At 44.9% G+C, this 7,034-nt stretch overlaps 1 long non-coding RNA gene across 2 annotated transcripts; it reads right to left on the minus strand.

The window, feature by feature from the left end:
- Positions 1-476: 476 nt before the first annotated feature.
- LOC131820787 (uncharacterized) lies at positions 477-6,562 on the minus strand. 2 transcript variants are annotated; one of them, XR_009349783.1, is made up of 3 exons: positions 5,684-6,562; positions 4,394-4,481; positions 477-1,225 (listed from the first exon to the last, which is right to left on the minus strand). It is a non-coding gene; the product is annotated as an uncharacterized LOC131820787 (long non-coding RNA). The 2 variants fall into 2 exon arrangements; XR_009349784.1 differs by lacking the exon at positions 4,394-4,481.
- Positions 6,563-7,034: the final 472 nt, after the last annotated feature.

A 7,034-nucleotide genomic window follows, 5' to 3' on the forward strand; every position in this document is an offset into this window, starting at 1 on the left:
ATGGACACCTCGTGAGTGGTGGTCAACGAGACTCGCTGACCACGTGACGTCTATGACCGAGTCAACCGGAGCTCGCCTTCCCTACAGACCAGAGCTTGCTCTGAGCACCGGCAGGAGGCGGTGGCCTCTTGTGAGCATCCCAGAACCCTGTCTTGTCCTTTCTCACTCATGTCACCTCCCTGTGTTAGCCAAGCCTTGGAAGTGGTGACTTAGGAGGGAAGGGAAAGAAAGGCAGCCCCCGGCTCCTGATCCTGTCAAGTTCCTTACTCATCAGGAAGCCGAGGGCGGCAGGGTCGGTGGAACAGGTGTGAGTCCCCAGGTGAGGTAAAGACGGCAGAGCTGGTCTTGTGCAGGATTTCCACGGTTCTGATAAGAAGAGGGCACGTGGGTGTGCCCCAGCTGTGGAATCCCTGCGTGAATTATTTAACACTGACATTGCACCCAGCGAAGATGAATGGCAAAAATCATGCCCATAATCACATTTTAAAATTTTTATTTGCTTGGAATGACATTAAATGCAAATAGAAAACAGCAGCCATGCCCCTTCAGAAGACAGACCATGGAGGAAATGAGCTTTCTATTTTAGTACCTTTAACAAACACTTCCTCCCTGTTTTTGCCCAAAGGGCCCTATATCTTCATTTCGCATGGGGCTTGTAAATTATGTAGCCAGCCCTGGGGACAGCTGTGCAGTGTCTCAACGACCCAGTGTGGGGAATGGCAGGAGCCTCCCTCCTTGATACAGTAGTATTACACAAGCCCCTGAAGCTGAAACAGAACTTCAGGATAAAGTCTAGAAGGGAGGTCCTCAAATTTCTGAGTCATGGGTTGTCATAAACAAAATATCAACATCCGGGTGGCTTAGGCAACATACAATTTATTTTCTCATGGTTCTGGGCGCTGGAAGTCCAAGATCAAGGTGGCAATAGGGTTCGATTCTTCAAACGTCTCTCCTTGGCTTGCAGATAGCTGTGTTCTCCACTCTGTCTTCAAACGATTGTCCTTCAGTCTGTATTGTCTGTGTCTTAATCTCCTCTTCCTGTAAGCACACCAGTCCTGTTGGCTTGGTGCCCACCCCCAGTGAGCTCGTTTTCCCTTTATCACCTCTTTAAAAATCCCATCTCTGAATACTGCCACATTCTGAGATGCTGGGTGTTAGGACGTCAACGTAGGAATCTGGGGGCATCCAACTAAGCCCATAACAATAGTCAAAACTGGATCTGAAACTGAAATTTAGACACATTTTAAAATGCTAAAAGTGTATATATATAATTTTTGTGGTAGGCCTGAGATGGTTGGTAGGCTGAGATGTATTTGTAACCTTTGAGGGAAACATCCTTTGGAATGATCAAAGAGAGCTTCTATGTAATTCCAAACATCCACAATTAAACCCCAAGGCTTTCTAATTTGGAATTTGGCTGTTTTGTGCTTGGTGGCAACCAAAACCAGCCTAGGGCTTTTCTTTTGTTTTGGCAGAAAAGTAGGAGGCAGAGGACTTGAGCATTTAGACATCTTGCTGCTCTTTGGTTTAATCATACTCTACTGAGTTGCCCGAAACTAATTAAGCTCTTGGCTCTGTAGAGGAGAGATGATGTTCATTACATGTCATTGGCCACAATGTTCCTTTTTAAAATTGTTGTTAACATTTGTGTTATTTTTCAGTATAAGAGACAAGCTTTATCTTAGTTTGGGCTGATGTAACAAGAGCACCATAAACTAGGTGCTTTAAAGACATACTTATTTCTCTCAGTTCTGGAAGCTGGGAAGTCTACGGTCAAGACCCTGGAAGATTCCGTGTCTGTTCAAGTGCCCACTTCCTGGGTCACAGATGACCATCTTCTCCCTATAACCTCCAAGGTGGAGGGGGCGAGGGATCTCTGTGGGGTCTCTCTCATGGAGATACTAATCTCGCCCATGAGGACTCCACCCTCATGACCTAAACATCTCCCAAGGACCCCATCTCCTAGTTATGTCCCTTTGGACATTGAGTTTTCAACTTATGAATCCTGGAGAGTTACACTGTCTACAGTGAGCTTCATCAAATATCTTTTATGTTCAAGGCACTGTTTTTTGGCAAAATTAATCATTTCAAGCAAGAGTATTTCTGCACTTTGCCTTCCTTTAGAACCTTTCTCTAGAGAGGATCCTAAAAAGTTCAGAAAAGACGCAGAAGAAACCTGCTGGTTAGCTCGTTTTTCACAGTAGAGCAGAATTCATTTTGAAGCAGGTTAATCTTAGAAATCCAGGCGAAGACAATTCGCTTGAAAATCATATCAAATGATCAGTTTTGTTAGTATGAGTAATAGTAACTATAAGATCAATAGAACAACTTTTTGTTCTACTGTGGGCCTACTGTGTGTTTTGTACCTCAGAGCACCTGAGTCGAACCATCTCGTGATCCTTTCAACAGCCCACTGAGGGTCACACTGTCTTCTCCTCCACGTTATGGATGAGCCTTAAGTCTGGGCCAGAAATGACACAACTTTCCCAAAGCCATATTGCTACTGAGGGGCCAGCTGGGATCTACGCCCACTCTGGTGCCAGAGCCTGTGATTTCAAACGTGGGCTGCACTAGCTGTTCAGAACAAAGGACTGTTCATGGGGGTGACACAGCAAACCTGTGAGACCCACCACCCTTTTCCCTAAGGTCATCCCGGTACAACCTGCAGTGATGGCCCGAGTTAAGCATTCGAACTTGGTGCTGCAGAGGGCGTGTTTTAGGGACAAGATTGCTGTTAAGGGGGTCTAATGAAGCCCAGAGAGAATGGAAGGAAACAGGACTTGGGGAAATATCTGGGTCCCTGGAGCAGTGATCTCCTTTTATTACTGTGCACTTCTCTTTCACAAAAATAAATAAATACATAAATACATACATACATACATACAAAAATATTTGCAGACATATCACCAATTTAAGCAAATTTTTGATAAATTATAGACTCTACTACTCTTCTAAATTATTATGCACATTATAAATGACATGCAAAAGATAAACAGTTAAATGAATGACATGAAATATGAATAAAACTTATAATATTTTCTTCCAGCCCCTTACTGGACTATTTCTCAAACTCCCTTTGGAGAAGACTTTTTAAAGATTTGTTTATTTATTTATTGAGAGAGAGAGAGAGAGAGAGACAACACATGTGTGTAAATGTGAGTAGGGGGGTGGGGCAAAGGGAAAAGGAGAGAAGCAGACTCCCCATTGAGCGCAGAGGCCTCACTAGGGCTCAATCCCATGACCCTGAGATCATGACTTGAGCCAAACATTTAATCAACTGAGACACCCAGGTTCCCTGGAGAAGACTTTTTAAGAAAGAGATAGGACACTTGGATTTATAGCAATAATTCCTAGAATTAATCTTTAAAAGTGGGAAGATAGAAATTTTTTTTTAATTTTTAAAGATTTTTTTAATTTATTCATAAGAGATGGGAGGCAGAGGCAGAAGCAGGCTTCCCGCAGAGCAGGAAGTCCAGAGTGGGACTTGATCCCAGGACCTGGGATGGTGACCCGAGCTGGAGATAGACGCTGGAAATACTGATAAACCAAACTTTAGGGGAAAATACTGAACTTTACTGGAAAGATGAAGCAGAACAACAGCATATGGCAGCAACATGAGTTTTAGATAGCTGTTGGTCACCCAGAAGGCTTAAGATGGAAAGAAAAACAAAAGGCTGTAGTGACCCAAAATTGTCTGAGTTGTGTAATTGGACCCAGGAACTACCGGGTGACATAAAGATTTGTTTATTTATTACACGGACAGCGCCATGTGGGGACAGAGCGAGGGGGAATGAGAATTCCATACAAACATGTGAGTGGCTCTTCTCCCATCTCCAGGGGGAAGGAAGAGATTGGGTTTACTCCAGTAAGCATGGTGATGAGTTGGTGAGGTAGGTTGACTAGATGTCTGGACACCTTAAAAAGCCAGCTAAGGGGGCTTCCTGGCCATCTTTTCAGTGTCTTATTGAAAGCTTGTCATGTGCAAGACTTTCTTTTAACAGGTTGCCAGGTGAATTGATGTACAAATCAGACTACCGGCCGCCATGTGTCATTGCTCAGGTGGTCCATGACACAATGTCCTGCAACTAAGGAGATGCACTTAGCATTACAGACATCGTTCTGTCTTTGTTATTTTGAAATTTAGAAAATATCTTATTAATTTGTTCACTCCAAAGAGGTAATTTATTGCTTACGATGACCGTCTTTTGGTAGAGGACACAAAACTGCTTTCTTTGTTATGAAAATCAATGTGTTACACCAATTTTCTGAAAGATGGAAATGAAGTGCCTCCTTCCAGCTGGGTCAGGACATAAGTGTACCCTATGTATTGGTTTTTCAATAGAGTCCATTTACAGAATGTACATGTCTCTCAATACAGAAGACATTTGCTCACATTTATGTGTAGAATATTCCCGAACCTGGTCCAGGTTGCGGATGAAACCGTCACTCTGACTGGCAAGGCATAACGAAGAAGAGTTTTCCTGTAAACAATATGTGGTCATGGAAGGAATCAGCACTGCAATTCGTGGCTGATTCCAAAGGCTCTAAGAGGTGGTAGATGCACAGGCAAAGTGGTGACTTTTGCAGAGGAAGCAGGCTGGGGAGAGATAGCAAAACAGAAGTTTGAGAGGGCCCTAAAATCTCCTCCTGTGGGATTATTGGCCATTGAGCTTGAGAAAGGCTATGGTGAAAACTTGAAAGAGCATCAGATCAAACCCTTGGCCACTGGAGGTTGAAACTGACATGAGCAGCACTATCTCTATTCTTGACCCAAGGCCATAGGATGACAAGCTTTGCTTTTTCAATGTGGCCTCATGTCTCTATACTGCCCTATAAAGAAATTAATACAAATAAATGCTGAGTGTGTAAAGTGTAAGCAGAGCACCCCTTGGCCATTTCCTAAGTTTTGTCCACTCCGAAGTGAGTATCACTTTGGTGAGTGCATTGCAGGAAATGGCCTTAATCATCAATGGCATACCCCCACTCCAGAGTGATATAAAAAGCAATCTGCACCTCCTTCCTGATTTGTCTGTAATGAAACTTGCTTTCCTCAGGTCCCAGCATTCGAGGCAGATAAATATGTTCCCTTTCGTTGGCTCTTACTCATACTTCAGCAAGATTTCCCATGTGCTTTCCTTGGCTGGCTGGGAAACTGGACCACAATTTATGGCATCTTAGGGGACAGGCATGTAGAATTCCAGTGGGATCCCGGAACAGAACCTAATTGGAGATTAGAGACCATTGCGGTGCAAAGCTTTTCTTTGAGATCGAAAGAGGTGCATGTTATGCAAATATTAGCAAGTGTAAGTTCACACTCTCTATTGAAAATTTATAGACTCATTATGGTCAAGAAGGCTGGAAGATAAGTAGATTTTGGGAAAGATGCAGGTAAATTCAGGGAGGTGGCAAATTACCCCAGGTGAAGGAGAATGGTGAAAGAATATGGCCCAAACTTTTTAAAAAGATTTTATTCATTTATTTGACACACAGAGAGCCAGAAAGCACAAGTGGGGGGAATGGCAGAGGGAGAAGGAGAAGCAGGCTCCCCGCTGAGCAGGGAGGCAAGTGTGTGGGACTCGATCCCAGGACCCTGGGATCATGACCTGAGCTGAAGGCAGACACAAGCGACTGAGCCACCCAAGCGCCCCCTGGCTCCAATTTCCAAAGATGGTGTATGAGATACCTTTGGTGGGAAAGAATGAAGATCAGCAACTGTCCTTGATTCTGCTTCTCAGGAAGGCATTGTGATGTGGTGCCCAGGACTTTGGAGACAGACACATGCTTGGTGCCCTCTGGCTCTGCCGCTAAAGCAACACCTTCCAGAGGGCAGCTGCAAGCACCGGGTGGCGTCACACAGGGTCAGACCAGGGAGGTACTCAGCCACGTACCCCTCCACCATCCTGCTGGGTTTGAAAGAGCGCTATCAAAGTCCCTGCTGCCAAAGGACCATCCAGAGTGACATGTCCCATGGGGCACGCCGGCATTCCTTTACCCCTTCAGGTTATTGGCAGCAAGGCTGGAAATTTTTTAAATTGCCTGGGAAAATGATAGCAAACGGCTCCAAAAAGGAGTTTCAAAACACAGACTTCATACTATGTTTAGAGTACATTTCATTCATTTGGCAGGTACTGACAGGGTGCTTAAGTGCCAGGGGCTGCTGCATTAGAAACGGACTTGAGAAGTTAACAGGAGGGGGCTCCAGCCCTCAACCAGCACAAAGTGGATCAATGGACGCAAGTGACAGACAGAGCACTGTGACGGGGAGTACTAGGTGCTCTCATAAGAAGGGTGTGCCAGGAGCTAAGGGAACACTCGGGGGGAGCCAGCACCAACACTCGGGGAGAGCTGTGGGAAACATGATGGATGCAGATGGCTCCAGGGTGAACCAGAGAACTGCTCAGATCCCTGTTTCTTAACAGCTCCAAGTGCCCATTGCTTCAGAGTGGAGGCTGGGCGAGCAGGGAGCTGGGGTGGGCACAGCGATGCCTGAGTTCTGACCTGCAGCCCCTGTGCTGTTTCACCTGTCCCTTTAGGAGTACAATGACATAGGATGTCACCAACGTAGGATCTACCCCTGCATCCTAGTACTGGGAAATCACGCGAGGGCTGAGGAGCTGAAAGCAAGAGTTGGTAGTTCCAGTAATGTGTACAGGGTTTTAAGAAACTATACACGGGAAAATATCCGGTCTTGTTTGCATGTGTTTGTATCATGCTCAATTTTTAACTGCAATCCTCCTTTTACCTTCTTCCATGTTGTTAAGACTCTCCTCTCCTCACCGCTGCCTTTGTCCCTATAATACCTGTTGACAGCCCGGTGCTCATCCATGAGCTCATTCGCCTCTATCCATGCATGCATGGGGCTCTGTCACTATGGCTCATTTTATCTACCTCTTGATCTAGTGCTTCCTAGTTAATAATCCCTCCTGAATAACGTCCTTCTGTTTTTATCTTCATTTTTATAAAGAATGGCTGCTCACCTTTTATCAGGTGCCTTTATTTTCTATCAAATGCATTTATGGTCTTAAGAGTTTATT

Source organism: Mustela lutreola, chromosome X, assembly GCF_030435805.1.
Source record: "Mustela lutreola isolate mMusLut2 chromosome X, mMusLut2.pri, whole genome shotgun sequence".
Taxonomy (NCBI): Eukaryota; Metazoa; Chordata; class Mammalia; order Carnivora; family Mustelidae; genus Mustela; species Mustela lutreola.